Source organism: Etheostoma spectabile, chromosome 15, assembly GCF_008692095.1.
Source record: "Etheostoma spectabile isolate EspeVRDwgs_2016 chromosome 15, UIUC_Espe_1.0, whole genome shotgun sequence".
NCBI classification, from domain to species: Eukaryota; Metazoa; Chordata; class Actinopteri; order Perciformes; family Percidae; genus Etheostoma; species Etheostoma spectabile.
In genome coordinates this window covers 19,213,238-19,232,779 of record NC_045747.1, presented here as the reverse complement: position 1 = coordinate 19,232,779, position 19,542 = coordinate 19,213,238, and the positions used below count along the sequence as shown (strand labels likewise).

At 39.1% G+C, this 19,542-nt stretch overlaps 1 protein-coding gene across 4 annotated transcripts in view; it reads right to left on the bottom strand.

The window, feature by feature from the left end:
- rbfox3b (RNA binding fox-1 homolog 3b) overlaps positions 1–19,542 on the bottom strand; it is a 456,818-nt gene that overhangs the window by 396,385 nt on the left and 40,891 nt on the right. For 3 of the 4 annotated variants that reach the window (XM_032538179.1, XM_032538182.1, XM_032538180.1), the window contains exon 2: positions 17,093–17,211. The gene's annotated coding sequence lies outside the window, so the exon portion shown is untranslated. Of the gene's footprint in view, positions 1–4,575; positions 4,632–17,092; positions 17,212–19,542 lie in introns of all 4 variants that reach the window. The other variant, XM_032538181.1, reaches the window with a different exon arrangement.

Here is a 19,542-nt window from a genome sequence, read left to right as displayed (position 1 = left end):
AACACACTTGTCTGAGCTCGTCTGAAAACTTTATTTCACCTTCCTGTCATCAGAGAAATAATAACCCATCAGAGTATCAGGGTGGAGAGAGAACACCGTCCTCTCATTTCTATGAAGTCTGAGGTTTGCCATCCTGCCCCGATGCATTCTTGATTCTGACACTTTTTCTTTTCTTTGAGAGGCTGCGACTGAGATTGCTTTCAAACTACTGCTACTCTCCTGAAAGTAATGATACAGAGAGACATAAACAGAGAGCGTTTTCTATTCATGATCTAACCTGCCCATATAGCTTGTTTTGGCCTTGGTGGCAAACATCACAAAGGTAAGAAATGCTTCAACATAAGAAGGTCTGGTCAGCTCAATGCTGCTGCAGAGCCAACGCAAACTCAGACATTCAGTTTGTGTCAATCTCCTGGTTATGTTCTCACTAAGCGTTATGAGTGATTTTGGTTTTACTTGACTTTTGTTTTCCAAATTTGTTACATTGCATTCATTCTTAGATATCATTATAAATTGATTAATTGATGAGCAAGTGATCAAAGATGCACTTCATTTTTGGATGGGATTCAGTCCCTAAAGTCTTAAAAAATAATGAAAACATTATGCAAGTATATCAAGATTTTTTTGAACCCCCTCTTTCCAAGGCAGTTTCCAAGCTGTGTCCAAGATCCTGAATCCAATTTGAACCTCAGTTTACAAGCCAACGTTGACGATTGAAATCCGTTTAAAGAAGTCCTTTAAAAATTCTGGGGCAATTGGGACTAAATTGACATTATAGACTGATGTCTCCAAGTACAAGAACTTTGAACTTCAACTTCAAATGTTTCAAAAATGCAGTTTAATTTTTGCGTAGAGCAATCTGCCATGTAAACATAGACTTAGTATCAAGTTGATTTGTGTTGGATAAAGGTTCAAATAGCGTCACTGTGTGGCATCCATTGAGTAATTTTTTAAGTTGATTCTTTCAAAAATATGTGCTCATTCATGTGTGATTACTTCCACCAACTAATCAAAGTATTTTTGTACGCATTCAGAATACGAGTGACTCGCTCCTATGTATTCTACCATGTTGCGCCTCCATCTTTAAAATACGTTAGCCAAAGAGGGACATACTGTTCCTCCGCGTTTCACGCTTTTACACTCAGTGGCAGCGTGATGAATGCCAGGGAGGGGCAGAACTCAGCGACTGCTGGCAGATTTGAAAGCCGGTTGCAGCTGGAGCATCACGCCTATTCTCTAGGACATGTAACACAGTTGCCAGGGAAGTCAACAAGATAATTAAAACAACAAGTTAATGTTTTCCAAGATAGAAAGAGCTGATATGGCGCAAAGATTTTAAATGGGACGCCAAAGTTTCCTGCTTTATTATCTAATGGGAATTCTGCCTATTTGTGTACATTCAAAGTTTTATGTTTTTTTGGCTAACTATAACATGGTTCTGCATAATGCTAGAGCGACATCTAGGATACGTTTTTTCATGTCAATACTGAAGAAGGATTGTCTACCTTGCAACATAAATGTAATCATGTGTCGTGATTTATCTCCGTTGCTTCTCTCCTACGCGATAAACATCGCCTTACATTATTAATCTCGTACAATATACAGAATAACAATTGCAACGATACTTTACTAACTTTACTATATGCTATAGTATACTATACTATATGTATGGTAACCTGATAGCTGATGTTGGCAAGGAAATTGTACCAAAGTAACATTTAACTATTATTGCACTGAAAAGAACTCTCCTGAACGCTAATTTCGCGTTTGGCCACCGTAGGACTCGGTGTGGGAGGAGGTGGAAAGTAATATTCAGCTGGTTGTCATATACAATTGCACTGCTAGATGGGAGAAATTCTTACACAATGTAGCTTTAAGAAAATAAGTCTTTTAGGACTTGCAATGCAAGGGGATTTTTCATTGGTACCAATGGCTTCTTGGAGATATTTAGATTATGTTTCTAATGGTAATGCATTCACATACAGAATGTCTTTAATTGAAAATACCTGCAATTATGTGTGCTTCGCCAGGTTTAGTTCCACATTAATTATGTCTATTCTCTGAGAATTGCATCAGAGGGCTTAACCATCTGTTAACATTTGTTGTATATACATTCATATGTTGTACATACATTCATATTTTGTATATACATTACCCACAAGGGGAAAGTCCTAGATACTCATCACATGCATGAGTATTGCTCAATCAAAAACTACAATATTAAGAAAAAGGGCTGATAGGTAATTCAAATTAATACTTAAAATATTTATAAGTAATTATTAAGTGTAATAGGAGTTTTAGTCAGACTGAACCTTCTATTTTTACTTTTACCTTTTTGAAACTATGTTTGAAAATTTGTGTGTGCGTGCAAGCGTGGGTGTCTCTGTGTGCATGCGTGTGTGCTTGCGTGTGTGTTATGATTGTGGCTGCTTCATCTGTCACAGTTACTACAGCTGGACCGTTCACATTTGGAGGTCAGTGAGAGGTAAAGGCTTTACCCTCTCGCTGATTCCCAGTGACACACGGTGCTGTGCTCCGTGTCCCTCTGGCAGAGGCTAAAGCAATCTATTTTAGACCCATCCTCAACCCCTGCGTCTAAACTGTTGTCTGAAATACCGATTTACTGATTTCCCCCAATCAGTTGTCATTGTATAGTTCTCTAGGGCTTGACATGACATGCTCACCTTCCATTACCTGATATTACCGAGATGTTTTCTTTTTTTGGACGGGTTAAAACCTGACGGAGCCAAATGAGAGCATTTAACAACCTCGCAACCGGTTATTAAGCTTCACTGTTTGCACCTGATCTGAAATCCGGATTTTTAATGTGATTTTCTTGCCTCCAAGAAATGAGTTCAGCTTTAGTCAAGCCGCACTTACACACCGTATCAACATCATTTGTCATTTCTCTTTTTCTTTTTTAAAACGCGCTCAATATTTGCAAATTAAAATGAGCTTTTTTCCCAGCTGCCTTTTCATCACAAACTTTTGTGAGAAATTATAGGTTTCTATGGTTGACAAGACAAAGCAGGACAAATAAATCAATACAGAGCAAATGAAAGCAAATTGAATCTATTAAAGCAAAATTACTGGGAGAAAGAAAAAAACTAAAAAAAGTCAGCCAAACGCAACGTAAGCCACAGAGTCATGGTCGCAGACAATTAATGACAGAGGGAGCAAAAAGGTGCTGGCTCATTAAGCCTGGCCTGCCTGTGCATGCAGACAAGGCCACCAGCCAGACCAGCACAAACCAGTGTGCTGGTCTGAAGCGGCGCAGCAGCCCCGCAGGCCCACAGGGACGTAGCCTTCTACCTGCAAACACCAGAGGCTAAACACCAGGGATGTGTTGGATTCAGCAACAAATGTTGCCCCCAAAATAGGTAAATTAGAAAAGATGAGCTTCCATGTGGCCTCCTCCGTCCCCTCAGCACCTCCACCGTCCCAGCCCCCGCCCCCTTGTACCTGAGGAATGCCAAGCAGCAGGGTGCCACAGAGGACCTTCAGATCAGTGTGAGCCAGAGAAGGGGCTCTCCCGGGCAGCGATGAGTAATTAGCACTAATTAGTGGCAGTGATTAACCACACTGGGAACGTGGGGGCCGGAAGGGAGCAGATTGATAGAGCTGGCCCTCCTAACCCATAGAGGCTCTACTGCATCTTAAGCAGGTGGAAAAGGGGGGGGGGGGGTGGAGCTTGCTGTGGCTGCCAGCCAGATACTACTCTAGCCATAAATAAAAGGTGGAACATGTATTGAGCAACTGTAAAGGCATTTCAACAACAGGGAGGTGAGGACTGATGTGCGGCTGCTGAAGGAAAAATCTCAAATAAGAGGTTGTCAATTCATTACACCCCCTAAGGCAGGGGTTATTCAAATAGTGGTCCTTGGGTCGAATCGGCCCCTTAAGTCATTTTTCGAAGGGTCCTTTGAGTGATTCTGAGAAACCAAATGAAAACCGTATTGACTCATTTATCTGATAAGTTATTGGGCTCCAGGCCCCAAATCTCAGACTCTCTGACTGGACCAGCAAATCAATGGAGCAAAAGTTCTATTACTGGGGAAATATTGCCATTCATTCTGTGAACTCTGATAAACCATAGGTTGTAAGATTAGTAATGCTGTCTTCAATATGTAATATCAGACAATTTTAACCCATGTTTAGGTGGCATGAGTAAAAATTAGTAAATAATCCTCATTGTTGTGTTCTGTTTTCTGAGAGATGAAGACGGTTGGAAAACATTAGATGTAGGCTCTTCAGGAGCCAACTTCCAGGTTTATTCCAAATTATTTTGTAAAGATTTTTAGTCATTTTATTATTAAATAGCTTTAAAATAGTGCAAATAACTGCTGTATAAAGATAGGAATAGAGCATGCCTCCGGACCCCACCAAGGTTTGGACTGAGCCCTGAATGTTTACTATGTATGGCTCCGCGTCTGCTAACGGTCCAGCCCCAAACAGCAGATACACAAAGTCTGAGACTAGCTGGTGAACATTTAGCAGCAAAAGAGCCAGATTCTTTTTTAGGGAGTAAATGGAGACCAAACCAGAGCTACAAAGGAGAGTAAATAGTGGACTTACATTTATCAGGAGAACATACAAAAGACTGAATGCTGATGTTGCTCAGTGTTTACAGCCTATGTATAAAAAATAATAATAATAATGAAACAAAGAAGTAACTATTTTTGGTAAATTAGCAATATTCAACTTAAAAGTTGATCATACAGTACGTCAGGTCTGTGTTTTTGTCATTCCTGAGTGGCCAGTAAAATGTTACAACAAAAGACGTGCAAATCATTCAGATATTTAACAAGTTAGGACCTACTCTCCAAATAAAGATATATTTATGAGGCCCATTGATTCAGTAAAGACAAAGGTCATGGCCGACTAACATTTTCTACCATGGAAGCTAGGGGCAAAAAAGCAATAACATTCAGTCTCAATTTGCACAAAATGTACAAATGGAATAAATATGACTCGTTATCACTTAGTTCAAATAACTAGTACAGAGCCCGTGGAAAATGTCCTTCCTGTCTGGAACGGGTGATTGCTTGTCCTGTGGTACTGCTGCTTGTAGAATTCTTCAAAACCAAATTGTACCCCAAACCCCTTATTCCACTATAGCCTACTAAACTTACAGTGTAGGCTACGTCTACATCAGAAGAAAACACTGTATGCTTACCTACTACTGTATTTACCTGACAGAAGGGGGCAGATTCAGAATGGAATCACCAAATATCACAATGACAATGTGGAGTAATCAGACATTAGCGTCATGGACTCATGGCAGTGTGCCACCTACTTTGGCCCAGTGTTTAGTGTTGTAAGTTAGAAGTAGATTTAACTAATCCAACCCAGGCTGAGTCTGATGAAAACTGCTGTCTGCCCGGTTCAACTCAGATTGTCTCACTTTGCACACTCGCTGTTAAGGAATAATCTCTGAGATTACGTTATGTTCTGCCAGCTCACAGCAATTTAATACAATAGCAGGAAAATAGTCAAGAGCTGTAACACCCCCACACCCCACTGTTGTAAAGCGTTGTCTGTGGCTGTTTATGCACGTCCTTAAATTCAGGAATTGTTGTTTGTTCATTCAAAGTCAAAGACAGTCCAAAGTAGTGCTAATTTGTAAGAGGGGGAGGGGCCAGCAGCTAGCCAGCAAAAGCCAATGGGTGCTTCTTTTACCAATTTATTTAACGATCTATATCTTATGCATTTCGAATCCAAACAATGTCAACCTTGGCACCACATTTACTTGTGCCCATAGCATGACACCTCTCAAGTTTGAAATCCCTCAGACCAACGGTTCAAGAGTTATGCCTGACACACACACACACACACACACACACACACACACACACACACACACACACACACACACACACACACACACACACACACACACACACACACACACACACACACACACACACACACACACACACACACACACACACACACACTTTATAGATAGATGAATCCAGCATAAATAACGTCACTCCAGTCAGCTGAGAGGGAAGGAACATGCACTATAAATAGTCTGCTATTTTCGTTTGACTCCATCATAATAAAAACTTGATTAAAGTTTGACTCAGTGAGCTATAGCATTACACCACGCCATAAGCAAACAAGTGCCTGTGCTCAAATTAAAATGTAAATGCCTCAAGCAGAGCTCTCCCCCTATCTCAAGGTTTTTTTTATTAATGAAGTGACACACACTAGTTTCTCCACATGGCTTGAAAACAAATGGCATGATAACTACACGACAGGGCCAGGTTGGGGAAGCTATCTGAGCTTTTGTGACAAAACAAGTGGGACGTGTGGCGCTTCATTTTAAACATCAATGACTTTAATTAGTGTCATTCCACAATCACCAATAATAGTCCTGAATTGTGCAGGCCCCGCGCCTGACAGCCGCGCAGATCTGCAGCGAGGCAGGGGGGCTCTTAACAAGATAAGCCCTGAAATCAGCGAGCCTGAAGGAACATTACCTGAACAAGAGTGCTGATGAAAATGACTGGAGTGTCGGCCTGCTTGGAAACAACTGAAGTGTTGTTCACACGTCTTATGGTGGAACAAGCCAACAACACAAGTAATAAATCCCATCACTTGTAGGGCTGAGAGAGAGGGATCATCCCTTTGTATGTAAATGATGCGTCTGAATCTTTGGATCTCCGGTGAAGAAAGAAGACAAAAAAAGAAAAGAGAAAAAAAAAGGGTTTTGCCATTCAACTAGGAAACAGATTAAACAGGTGACTCAAATCCTGTCTGAGGGAATAAAATGTCTGCCTGGAAATGTGTTGTGTTCATGTCACATCATTTCCATTAGCCTAGTTGTCATGGAAATACACTTCCGTTCCATTGTTTTTTGTGGAGAATGGAAAAAAACCTCTTGTCCATTCAACGTCATCTGACTCAAAAGCTGAGCTTCAAAGTTTATACTTGCAGTTGACAAACCAATCTAACCTTAAGTTCTATTTGCTCACTGTTGGAGTATATTTGTGTCGCTAGCAGATGGAGCTGATTGATTAATGGAGGATCATTTTGAACATGCACATTTCCAGGGCAACTGGACAAACTACTAATGAAGAACATATGATGATAGAAAACTCTCCTACCCGATTGTTGACCTCGGCCCAATGCCTTTCTGATCCAATTGACAACATTTATCTTCAAAAAAAGCTCACAAGTTTATGTTTTTAATAATTTTTGTAAAAAAATTTATGTTTATGGCACAGAGGAAGAAGATATACCAGGCTTTGATACATAGATAAAACTTGTTAGTACAGTCAATTCATTGTTGCTTTTGGTCTTTTTATGGGATTTGCTGGCAATAAGAATACTAAAACTATAAACATCATGCTTTGAAGAGATGTAGATATTTGCTGGACTTCAGATATCTGGATGGCCTTGGTTGAAGCACACTTTGTAATGGCCGCTCCCTCTTGAGCTGCAATTCACTCGGTGTAAGGTTGAGAAAGGGCGGAGTATGTACTATGCTTTGTGTGTATAGGGACGTTTATGTGTGTGTGCTGTGACTGCTTTTGAAAACAGAAGATAGTGTTCTCACAATGAATAAGATATAGACTGGTTTCAATTTCCTCTATTCTGACACCCCATTTCATCCGCAACTTTGAATAAAAAGGCGGCTATTGTGCAGAGGCATTACTGTAAACATCAACCCATCACTTTCAGATCAAATGTTTGCCCACGAAGAAAGACCTTAAGCAAAAGCCGGTGTATAATACACGCCGTTGCGCATGATAATTAACTACAATCACAACCAAAGTGGCCATAACATGATTTAAACACAACAGAAGTAAAGTCATGAAGGATGCTGTAAGCACCGTTGGCAAAAGAGAAGAAGAAAATGTTCAAGCGCAGTGGTGACACTCATTGAATTACATGTTGACAGCTCTGTGTTAGTGAAGAGATGAAAGCAAAATGAGATTTTCAAAACTGAATATGGGGAATGACAGTATTGCTTTCTCCACATTGTCAAACTTGACAGTGCCATTACCATCACTATAACATCAGGTGCTGGCATATGGTTTTCAGTTAGCAGAAATCAGCTACCTCGTTTGAATATTGATTGCATTCCAGGCAAGAGGATGACTTATAGCGCCAGCATTTTAAAAAGAAGGTAATATGACTAAAATTCCAATAATATGGGGAGAATGTTTTGATGAAAGTTATAAATTCAAATAATTAGTTCATTGACAGGGTGTTGTGTTGTTTTCAAATTTACATTTACAGGGATTTTCTTAAAGATTTATTGTGGAATCAGTATAACATTTATGTTTGAGGAGGGGAAAATAGAGATTTACCAATAATCTCGGGGCAAATAACGATAATGGATAATTAATATTATTATTATTCTCATACAACCTTTAAATGTAATTATGAACCTGAAAATGAGCATAATATGGGCACTTTAAGAGGACAACAAAGGCTAAACCTTTCATAAATACATGTTCACCTTAACGGTTTTCAAATTGAAGGATAAATGAGTGACTCAAGTTTTCTCAACAAATTAGAGTCGAGGCTCCACATTAGAGGATAATCAGATATGTTGTTCACCCCACCCTCCAGAAAAGATGATTTTTTTTTTGTAAAAATAAATTGGGAATCCAAATCCAAAAAATGTGGGCTTAATTTGGCTAAAATGCTGGGTTAAATTTAAAAATATGTAGTTGGAAGCTGGGACTTCACTGTAATAACAAGAAAATGAGTACGAAAATAAAGTATTTGTTTTGATTTGGAAACATCAAATCAGAAAATAAGGACTCTGTGAAGCCTAATGGCAAAATAATGATGAAGAAAATGTTGAGAAGATGAAAAATATATGAAAATCAGTTTAAAATAAATGGGGGAAAATGAGCTTAATGTGCCTTAAAAGGAATTAATCTTCTAAAACTAAATGAAATCCAGGGAAGGGTACTTCATCATGAAAATATGGTATAAGCATAGTAAGTGAGAACAAAACTTACTAAACTAAACTTCCTGAATCGCATGAAGAAGGGTAAAAAGAAAAAAAGAAAAATCACATTCTCAAGAAAAAAAGACAAATGACAAAGTAGTCTTATTATTCCAGGATTCTGTGCGGTTATACATAATCTCCTCATTAAACATTTGTGTTGGATCTCTAATTAGTTAGCTCTCTCATCTCTTTGCACACCTTCAGGTAGAGCTGTCACTGAGCCCGAACACACTGAATGACGGTTTAAGAGTGAGTTTCTTGGTGCATTCCATTTAACATTTTACTCTGCGGTGACTGAAAACTATGAATACAGCAGCAGATCGGCCGTTTAGGATGCCCAAACTAGTCGCAAGCAAGAATGCCTGCTGCTCTGACAAACATCAACCCACTCAGCCAATGAAAGTACAGCAGAACATACAGCCTCCCCTGTCATTTTTCCTTCAGAAATCAGCATACTGAGCATCTCCGGGGCTGTGATCATCACTCCAGAAAACAGGTAGGGTCTCAAAGACAGTCAGTACGTATAATGCCACTTCAATAACCACGCTCGTGTGGGAGACTTTTTGTTTTTTAAACCCTTATTAGAAAGGGGCAATGTTTGGACTTTTATGTTTGACTTCTTGTCAGATCGACCTGTCAATGTAATTTTCCATGGTTATTTTCTAGTTTCTCACTTCCTTGTCTCCGCAGGTGTTGCAATCCCACTGCAGGTTCAACCAATGCTAATTAAAATGTAAAGGAGCCCATTTTAATTGAAGTGGTATTCTCTTAAATATATGCACCGTAAGTGGACTGATTTCTGCTTGAAGATTTATTTAGCCAGCAAGTGAAAAACTAACCAGAGGCCAGTTCTACGAAGAAAGATTTGGCGTTCAGGTTCAACCCAGAATTATCTACATCACGATGGTGGATTACTTGTTACCGGGTTAAATCGTTGTGTAACTAATGCTGAACACCTAACCTTGTCGCGAGCAGGTTATGTTGGAGATTAGAGATCAACAGCTGACTGACCAATCAATACTCGATTAAAAACGGCGTCACCGTTTTTAGAAAATCAGCTGGAGCACGGAGCGTGGAGAGAGAAAAGTGTGATCATAAAATTTCAAACATTTAGAGACCGACAACCCCGTAAACCTTCCCTGATTGGCATTTTTATGAAAAATATAGATTTTAAGCGGAGGGAATTAAATGTAGGCTATTTGTCAATGCCAATGCGCACATCGGTTTGAAGGGACATTCTAAAACGCTTAGCGTGAAAAAGCTTAATGTGGAAAAAGCATAACGTGATTTAATGTACCTAAACTTAACAAATAATTGGACTTTGGTTTTGATTTTTTGACAGTTTTTAGTGGTTATGAGGAGAAATATGAGAGAGAAATTTGGTAATCATCAGTTGTTGTTTAGGTACATTAAACCACGTTACGCTTTTTCATGTTTTAGAATGTTCCGGTTTGAATTATGTTATTATATTTTTTTATTTGCTCTCAGATCACTTAGCTATCACTGCCAGGGTTGCAACTGAAATAATAGGCTAAAGCCACTAAAGTTTATGGAAAGCACAAGTGCAATTATGGTCAGACTCTTGAGCCTGACAAGATATTGCATTGTGATTTACACATAACAGTGTCGGCCATTTTTGCCAGCTACCCTTCCTGTTTTAGGAAGCAGTGACCGTATTCGCGTTTTGATAGTAAAAGCTGTAGGTCTGTATTCTTCATATTTATGTAGATTTATAGTTTGCACTTCTTATGTAAAATATGCGGCTTGCGATTGGTCACGCTGTGCAAACATTGCCTCCTTTATGTGAATGCGCGCGTTGCTGGATAGACAAACCCTGGTTTGATTGAACTAGTTGTGACACAGCGGGACCGCGGTTGTTAAGTCAGGTGAAGCCAGGTAACTGAAAGAAATCCAGGGCATGTTGATCTTGGTTTGTAGTACAGGCCTCTGGGTTTTTAGTTGCCAGACCTTAACCATAACCTAACCATTGCATACTTGCCATAGCTGCAATCTTTTAATCTAACGTTAACCCTATCATAGCTGCGAAGAGCAGATATAGTAAAAAGATGGACATAACATAACAGATCAATGAACATAACCTGGGGCTTTGCAGTATCCTCCAATGTCCAACTTCCCTGTCTGGCGACAGGGCCGGTAAATTGTTGAACTATTTAATCCATTCCAGCAATAATATGTTCCTATGACAACCACCACTCTGTGTTCAGACTTTCCACAAGGTTTTGAAACCATAGTTGCAAAGATCTGCTCCCATTCAGCCGCAAGAGCATTACTGAGGCCCAATGCTGATGGGCGATAGGTCTGGCTCCACTTTCAGTTCATTCCAAAGGTGTTGGATGGGGCTGAGCTCAGGGCTTTGTGCAGTTCTCCCACAAAAAACTGGGGAAACTATTTCTTTGTGGACGTTGGATTGTGCATGCCAACAATGTTGAGCAACACACTGTCTAAAATATCAATGTTTGCTGTTGAATTAAGTTTTTTTTCCACTGAAACCAAAGACCCCCAGACCAAACATAAACGCAACACTTTTGTTTTTGCCCCGATTTTTCATGCGCTGAACTCAAAGATCTAAGACTTTTTCTGTGTACACAAAAGGCTTATCTCTCTCAAATATTGTTCATAAATCTGTCTAAATCTGTGTTAGCGAGCACTTCTCCTTTGCCAAGATAATCCATACAGGGTCTCTACAGTAAAACTGCCCATTTTAAAGTGGCCAGCCTAAGACACACCTGTACAATAATCATGCTGCCTAATCAGCATCTCCATATTCCACACTAGTGAAATTGATGATTTTCTCAGCAAAGGAGAAGTGCTCACTAACACAGATTTAGACAGATTTGAGAACAATATTTGAGAGAAATAAGCTTTTTGTGTAAACAGAAAAAGTCTTAGATCTTTGAGTTCATCTCATGAAAAATGGGGGCAAAAACAAAAGTGAAAAACATCTTTGGAAATGACTAAGAGTACACTACTTCTCTTGAGCATTCCAGTACTGTAGCTCAGGCACGTCATGCTAAGCACATCAGCTGATCCAACTCCCGTTTGGAACTTCAAAATACAGTCTCTTTAAGCTGCCAACATTTAAATCACCCCAAGTGTTTTAATGTATGCAAATATGAGTGCCAACTGTGTTGGTAATATTCCATCAATCTAAAATAATGATTAAACAACAATAACTGCAGTCTCCCTGATTAAGATCTAGCACGGTAGATTGTGAATCATCGACTTAAACCAGTGGTAAACTGAAAGTCAGGAGATATTTGTCTGCATGCATTTGAAGTAAAGAAAAATAAGTCTTATCATGCAAGTATACATCATTGTGTATAGCACTGACATGCAGTGTTGTACTCATAGTGAGCTGGTAAACAACCACATTGCCAACATTAGCACAAGAATATCTGCACCAAATTGCTCCTGGCAAGTAACTGAGCCTATTATATGATTAGATTTGACCCGACATTTGTCAGTCCATCCAGCTGAGAAAGACAGCGCAAGTAGGTAATGTGCCAGCCGGCGCTGACCTCAGACTGGGGAAGAGGTTTTCTAGCACTCTGTGACTCCTCTTTCCTCCCACTTTGGAGTTCTTAAGTCGGGTCCACGGCTTCATATATGAGCCTTAATGTGACAGAGAAATTAGGGATCACTTTCTCTGTCTGGCTGTGCCAACAGCCTGATAATATCAACGACTAGATGGCGTGAACACGGGAGACTCCAAAGAAAGGATTAGAGGGGGGAGATAAGGCTATCCACTGTAATTAAGCCCTATCTCTGCACAGCCACTGAAGAAAATAAATCACCCTTCAGAGCCTGCCAGTGTTGAAATGCGTGAACAATTATTCAATAATTAATCGTTATACATGCAGGCTCCAAACACTAATAGAACATATTTAAACTACAGCATTATAGCACTGTTAAATTAAATTAAGTCTGAATGCATTTAAGATCAATGTAATAGATCACCTATTTAACCTTTTTTTAATCACTCTAATGTAATTGTATTAGCTCTGTTATAAAGCTTTTTATGATGTGCCCTATGTTCATTTCCCATTCCAGCCATGTATAATTGAGAATGGAGATTTATAGGGTGTGGCACCACGCATACTAGTGAAAACATTAAGCCGGACCCTAGAGGAAGGGGTCAGTCATACTCGTAAGATAGTGTAACAGGCCGAGGATAACGTGCAGATGAGGTCAAACATGATTGATTGATTGACTGATTGATTGATGTCTTTATTTCGAACATGCAAGAGAAAGTATATACAAATAAAATACAAAATAACATGACATGGCTGGGTATAAAAGCTGTACGTTAACTGCACGTTAGCAAGTCTGCAAAGCACTGCAGCCGCCAAACAACTTAGTTATGAACTCATGGTACCTGATAGGTAATTTCTCTGGTTTACATGTATGTAAGTATAAGCCTTATGTTTTTATCGTGTTTGGATAAAGAGAAAAGAGTAGGTCGGCAGCAGGAGTTGGGATAGCTAACGTAGCCGCAACAAAGCATTACAAACAGAAGCTCAAACTTAAATCTAAAGCACATGCATCCAAAGACTGATTAGAATTTAAACTGCCAGGGGTGTTATTTCAGCCAGGTCTCCCAAAAATTACATTCCCATACGACACCACGGCATTCTCAATTACATTTAAAGATGAAAACATATTTGGTCTGGGATTTTTTTTTAGATTATTTTTATGGGCACTTCCGCCTTTAATGGCAGGACAGCTCAAACATGAAAGGGGAGAGAGAGGGGGATGACATGCAGGAAATGGTCACAGATTGGACTCGATCCCTGGACCTTCTGCATCGGGGAATTAACCTCAATATATGTGTGCCTGCTCCATATATGTGTCCCTTTGAAAAGCATGTCATGACATCACCAAATCTCAAGTCAATTTTGGTTACTTTGCTGCCAGCATCATTTGACATCACGCTCTATACCAATAATATATATATATATATATATATATATATATATACACATACATACATACATACATACACACACCAGTTTTCCTTTCAACATGCTTTAACAAGTAATCCTCAGTGTCATTTTCATATCAACAGACTATTGATCAGTATCGTATCAGTTTTAAAGGAAATACGTTGCCTTGTTCTCACTCAACTGTTACTGCTGCTTTTCTTTGTCTTGATAGTAAACCAAGCGGTGGTCAGGCAAAACAAGCAATAAAATGGAGTACCTTGAGTTTGGGAAATTGAATTGGCCATTGGTCAATATTTTTTGACAATTTATAGACCATGGTGTTCAACTAACCAAGGGAATATTAGTCACATTAATAGATATTAACTTTATTACTTAAATAATTGTTAATTGCAGCCCTAGACACATTATTGTTATTAACTACACTCTGTCTTTTTAGCTTCTAGATATAGCAGAAACACCAATTACAGTGTCATCAGCATCAATAAAGGAGAAATACATGAAACAGAAATCAGCAATATTACAGTATATTATCCAGGCATCAGATGCTTCAGCACTAAGTTGCCAAATATTGTCATTTTTTCAAAGAGCCTGCATATCATCTGTGAGAATAACAAATCCATTATGAAAGTAGTGAATAGCTACTTATCACAACAAGGGAGGAAGTGCAAAAGAAAATATCAAATGTGTTTGGCTTCTAAATAAGTGCAGATGAAATTATATTATTTGATTATCTGCATTATGTTTATTTTTTAATCCTGACCAATTTCCCACCTCACCTGATCATCACTTCAAACTGCATCAATGAAGCTCAAATCTCACAATATTTGATTCTAAGCAGGGAAAGAAGAATCTGCTTTTGAGTCTTTACACAGAAATCCCCTTTGTGTAGAAAAGGGTATGTTCCAGAAGTATTCATGAATATTCAAAAATGCCATGTTTTCTGCAGTAGAACAATCGCATGTGCAGTGCATTGTACCCTCTACTGTAAAGCTCCCTTTGCTTTTTGCTTGGTTAGAGCTCTGCCAGGCTAACATTGGGCAGTCAGAAGTAAAAGGCTATTGGATACATGAATAAAACAGAAGTTCTCTTTGAAATGATGTGACATTTCCATATCAACTGGAATAAAAACATTGTGGTACCCTTGATCTGTTTATGTGAAACTGAGCCAAGCAGTGAGATACTGTGATGTTTGATGTTCTGCTGAGGGTTTGAGTCAGGCGGCCAGCTGGTGGTTAGACGGACAAATGTCTGAAATTTCGCTAAACCCTTGGTACACACACACACACACACACACACACACACACACACACACACACACACACACACACACACACACACACACACACTAACCAAAAAGGAATAGTATATCAATACAAGTATATTAACATAGATAGGACATTTTTGTGAATCTAAACTAATAATAACGGACATATTGTCATGTCTACCGGAATATTTACAAACACTACCCATAAAGACAAACCTTTAACAGCATCAGAAAACATACATTACCTATTATCTAGTCTCCACACATGAGTTATGAGTTTAACATTGTTTGGTTATGATAGCAGGCCACAACCTTGTGTTCTGCAGTTTTGATGGTGAAAGTGATTTTTGCATTTAGATTTAGATACATTCTGCCTTTCATAGTGTAACATTTGCAAAATATAATTATAATAAATATGTAGTAATTGTACTTATGTTTTAAAATGAAGTGGTAATTTACAAAAATAATCTTTGTGACCCTTCTCAGTCGTCATTAGTTGACGTGTATGTTTACAGAGGTCTGGACCAAAGCAAGAAAGAGAGCAAACGCTAGCTAGCAGTCTTTTTTCCTAAAATGTGAAGTGAACATAAATGGAAAGTAACAAACAAAACAAACGCTTTGTATCAACATTCATAACACCTACGGGATAGGGCTGTGCCAATGGACATCACAATGGAGAGCCATCATCGTGGCCATTGCAAATATAACTGAGAATGTAGTTTAATCTCATTAAGGATGAGACCAGTGGCAGCATGTAATAATGTCTATTTACAGAGGGCATTTAAATGTATGTCTGATCCTTTCTATGTTATCTGTTAGCCTACAGTAGTAGAAAAAAATAGCCCCACCCCCCCGACGGTATCATCATCATTCACAAGGCTTTAGTATAAAACATTGCCAACTGCCAATTTAGGGGACATTGCATAACCCTACTACGGGATAACAATCTTCTGTTAGGAGTGTACCACAGCCCGTATCTTAGCGACGCAGGCCCTCAGTTGTCAGTCAACAGTTGCCAATGGAAACACCCATTCAGATGCTTCAATGCCATTTCCCCAAATACGTCCAAAACATTTTTTAACCTCTAGCTGTACTGCTATTACAGAACATGTATGCTCAATTTAAATTTCAGGTTTGTCAACACCACTTCCTTTATTCCTTGGGTTTGACGGAAAAAGCTAAAGTCTCTCAAAGGTCAGTGTAAAGTCTTTTTCTGGCCTTGATTACATTCTGTAACCATCCAAACGCTAACATTCTGCAACTTCTTTTTTTCTTCACCTTCTTTCCACCTTACCCTGAGGCGGTCGCCGGGTTGGGTAGAAAGAAGGAGCACTTTGCCAGGAGCACAGAACCACTAGATTTAAGTCAGTGGCCGCTTGACTCCTCGGGAGAACGGCAACCACAAAGACACAAAGACGGCACTATGGTTTGACTGACAGCCTTTCATGTCTGTTCACTACAAGGTTAGATGTACCCCAAACAGAAAAGAGATGTGAGTGAATCTGAATTGCTTAAAGAATAACCCTTGTGTAGGATACGTCACTGTACGTTTTGGTAAAATGAAGATTAGGAAATTATGAACAGCGGAGAAGGACCCCTCTAAAGTGTCGACATCAAAAGAGCAAGTCAAATAGCAGCCGAGTAGAATAATCTAAATATAATTGTGGGACTGCTGGCATGTCACCTTCAACCTTGTCTCATAAATGCCATAAGGAAGAAATGTTCTCGGAGGTTAATTTCACTGTATTATCAAGAGAATTAAAGCAATTACCAACAAATGGCAAAAAAGGGCTATTCAGAACCAATTCTGAGGATAACTGACCGAGCGATGTCCTCTCAGCAGGTGGTTATTCATAATACAGCAGGTGATTCATATGAATTATTTCCTACCTGTCATTCACTTTGCTCTGCCGCCTCAGTCCAAGTAATTGTAGTCCTGTAGATTTCACTTTGGCACCTACGGCGGGATTCTTGGCTGACCTTCCTGGGCACTGCCTTCTAGCAATTATCTGTGGACATTTTGGAGGGAGAAAGAGCGTAAATATTCCAGAGGGAATCCCGAAACAGATACTGCTCAATAAAAAAAAAAGCAGGTGAAACTGCAGGAAGCAAAATATGGTTATATAAAAACAACCAGTCTCATTATTTTCATGTCAGACCACTAATTTGAAAGAATGTTCTGCTGTCAAAAGGGTTGTATTAAAAAAGGGTCAGGAATATGCTTTCAGTTAATTTCTTTTGGGTGCTATCTTCCACACCCTTTTTCTACCTGATAAAATTGTGCAAGACCCCTGGCATTACACCCGTTTCCCCTTAAGAAGCACAGAAATAAGTCAAGTTACAGTACAACACTGGGATTTTCAAATATGCTTGCTCAATATCACTGATAAAACCAGCAGGACTTCAATTTGCCATTACATGTTTAATCTCCAAATGAAAACACTTGCACACAAAGCAGCGAGAAGTAAAGTAACAGTACAGGGTCATTGGCACCAATGAAGTATTGATAAAATGAGTTTCCATGGAGACTAATATGCTTGCTACTAAAGACACAGTGGCTTTTTGGAACGAGTGAAGCAAACTGTGGGGCACAAAGATAACAAGCTTAGACAGAGACACAATGTCAACACAGTTTCACCACAAAGGGCTCAACCTGTAATCAACATGTACATTAGCTGCAAAAAAGTGGCAGACAATTCAAACAACTGGATGTCAAGTATAAATTAAGTGCTCTGTGAACCAAAACATTAAAAGCTGGATTTAGGCACCACACATTACAGTAGCTCTTTTTACAGTAGCATTTTTGTCAACCAGTTTCAGGAACAAGCTCTGACTACTGTATAAAAGAACACCATTAACATATTAACAACACATAGTCAAATACAGGTTTAAAGTGTACATATGAGGTTCCGGTGTTTCTTGCATTGATTATAGCATAAATATAAAGCAGCCTGTATGCATAGGGATCATTTTACAAAGCATAATTCCCAAAGAATACCTCCCGTTCTGTAACACCCGTTTTGTGAAGGCCATTTCAAAACAATTTTCCAAATGAAAAAAGGTTGTCTAAAACAGTATGCTGGCCAATATGGTATAGTGCAGTGTTTCTCAAATTGGGGTACATGTACCACTAGGGTTACTTTGGTGTACTGCAGGGGGTACGTGAATGTTTTTGCAAAAATGCTAATTAAAAAACATGTGCATGCATAATTCCTAAATTAATTGGACTATTATAATGAATGAATTAAGTGATGGATTCTAAACCTTTGCAATGTAGCATTCAAATGTGTGTGTTTTTTTTTAAAGGTTGTAGTTTAGGGATCATCACTGCCGGCGCTGTATTCTTCCATACACATACATACATATATATATATACACACACACACACACACACACACACACACATACACACACACAATATGAAAAGAAACTTTACTACCAAAAAATGGGTTTGCCCTGGTCAGGAGGTACTTGGCTTAAAAAAAACAAAGTTTGAGAAACATAAGTATATTGAATCTAGGGCCAAGGTTAGGGTTTAGAGAGAGGGAAAGAATTCTGATCAAAAAAAATCATGCAAACATCAACATAGAAATCATGTACGTTAGGTTAGTGCTCCTGTCAGTGCCTCTGACCAAGACACTGCCACAAAGAACTGGAGCGTTGAGCTGCGAGTGCCCTCTGCTCCTAGTTCATAGGAGGGGTTGAATGTGGAGGAAACATTTTTGTATTCAATGTATGGGAGCGCTGAGAAGTTACAACGAAGGAATTGTATCTTATCCTATTTAGCAAAACAAACTTCAATTGAACAGTTGATTGGAAAGTCGGTTCGACAGTTATATTTTCATGAGACTCATTTGCTAATTTGTAGAACTGGGTTGTCACAGTGCTAACCCGTGCCCTACAGGAGTAGGTTGCCTACTGTCCAGACTCAGACTTGCTTCTGCTGTGCTATTTCCATCCTGTCTGCACAGTAGGTCTGTAGTCCTAGTTGTGCTGCTTGTGTTGTGTTATGTTAGCGTAGTGAACACATGTGGGTATAGCACGCTATCCTGCTAGCAAAATGTCAAGTCAATATTGTCCATTTAAAACGTCAACTACCAAAACGTTTGTTAATGAGTTCTCATGCAACATTACCTACTGGTCATGGATTCAAATTGACAAACAGGAAGTGACAGTGAGAGCTTCCAATTTGGCTAGAGGGAACTTAGACTGTACCATTTTGAGCAGAGTAGAGAGGGGGGTTTCCATTGTTTAAGTACCCCAAACTCCATGTAGTGTTAATATTCCTGTGTTAGGACAGTTAGGCTAATGATTAGAAATAGTTAAATGTCTATAGTTTA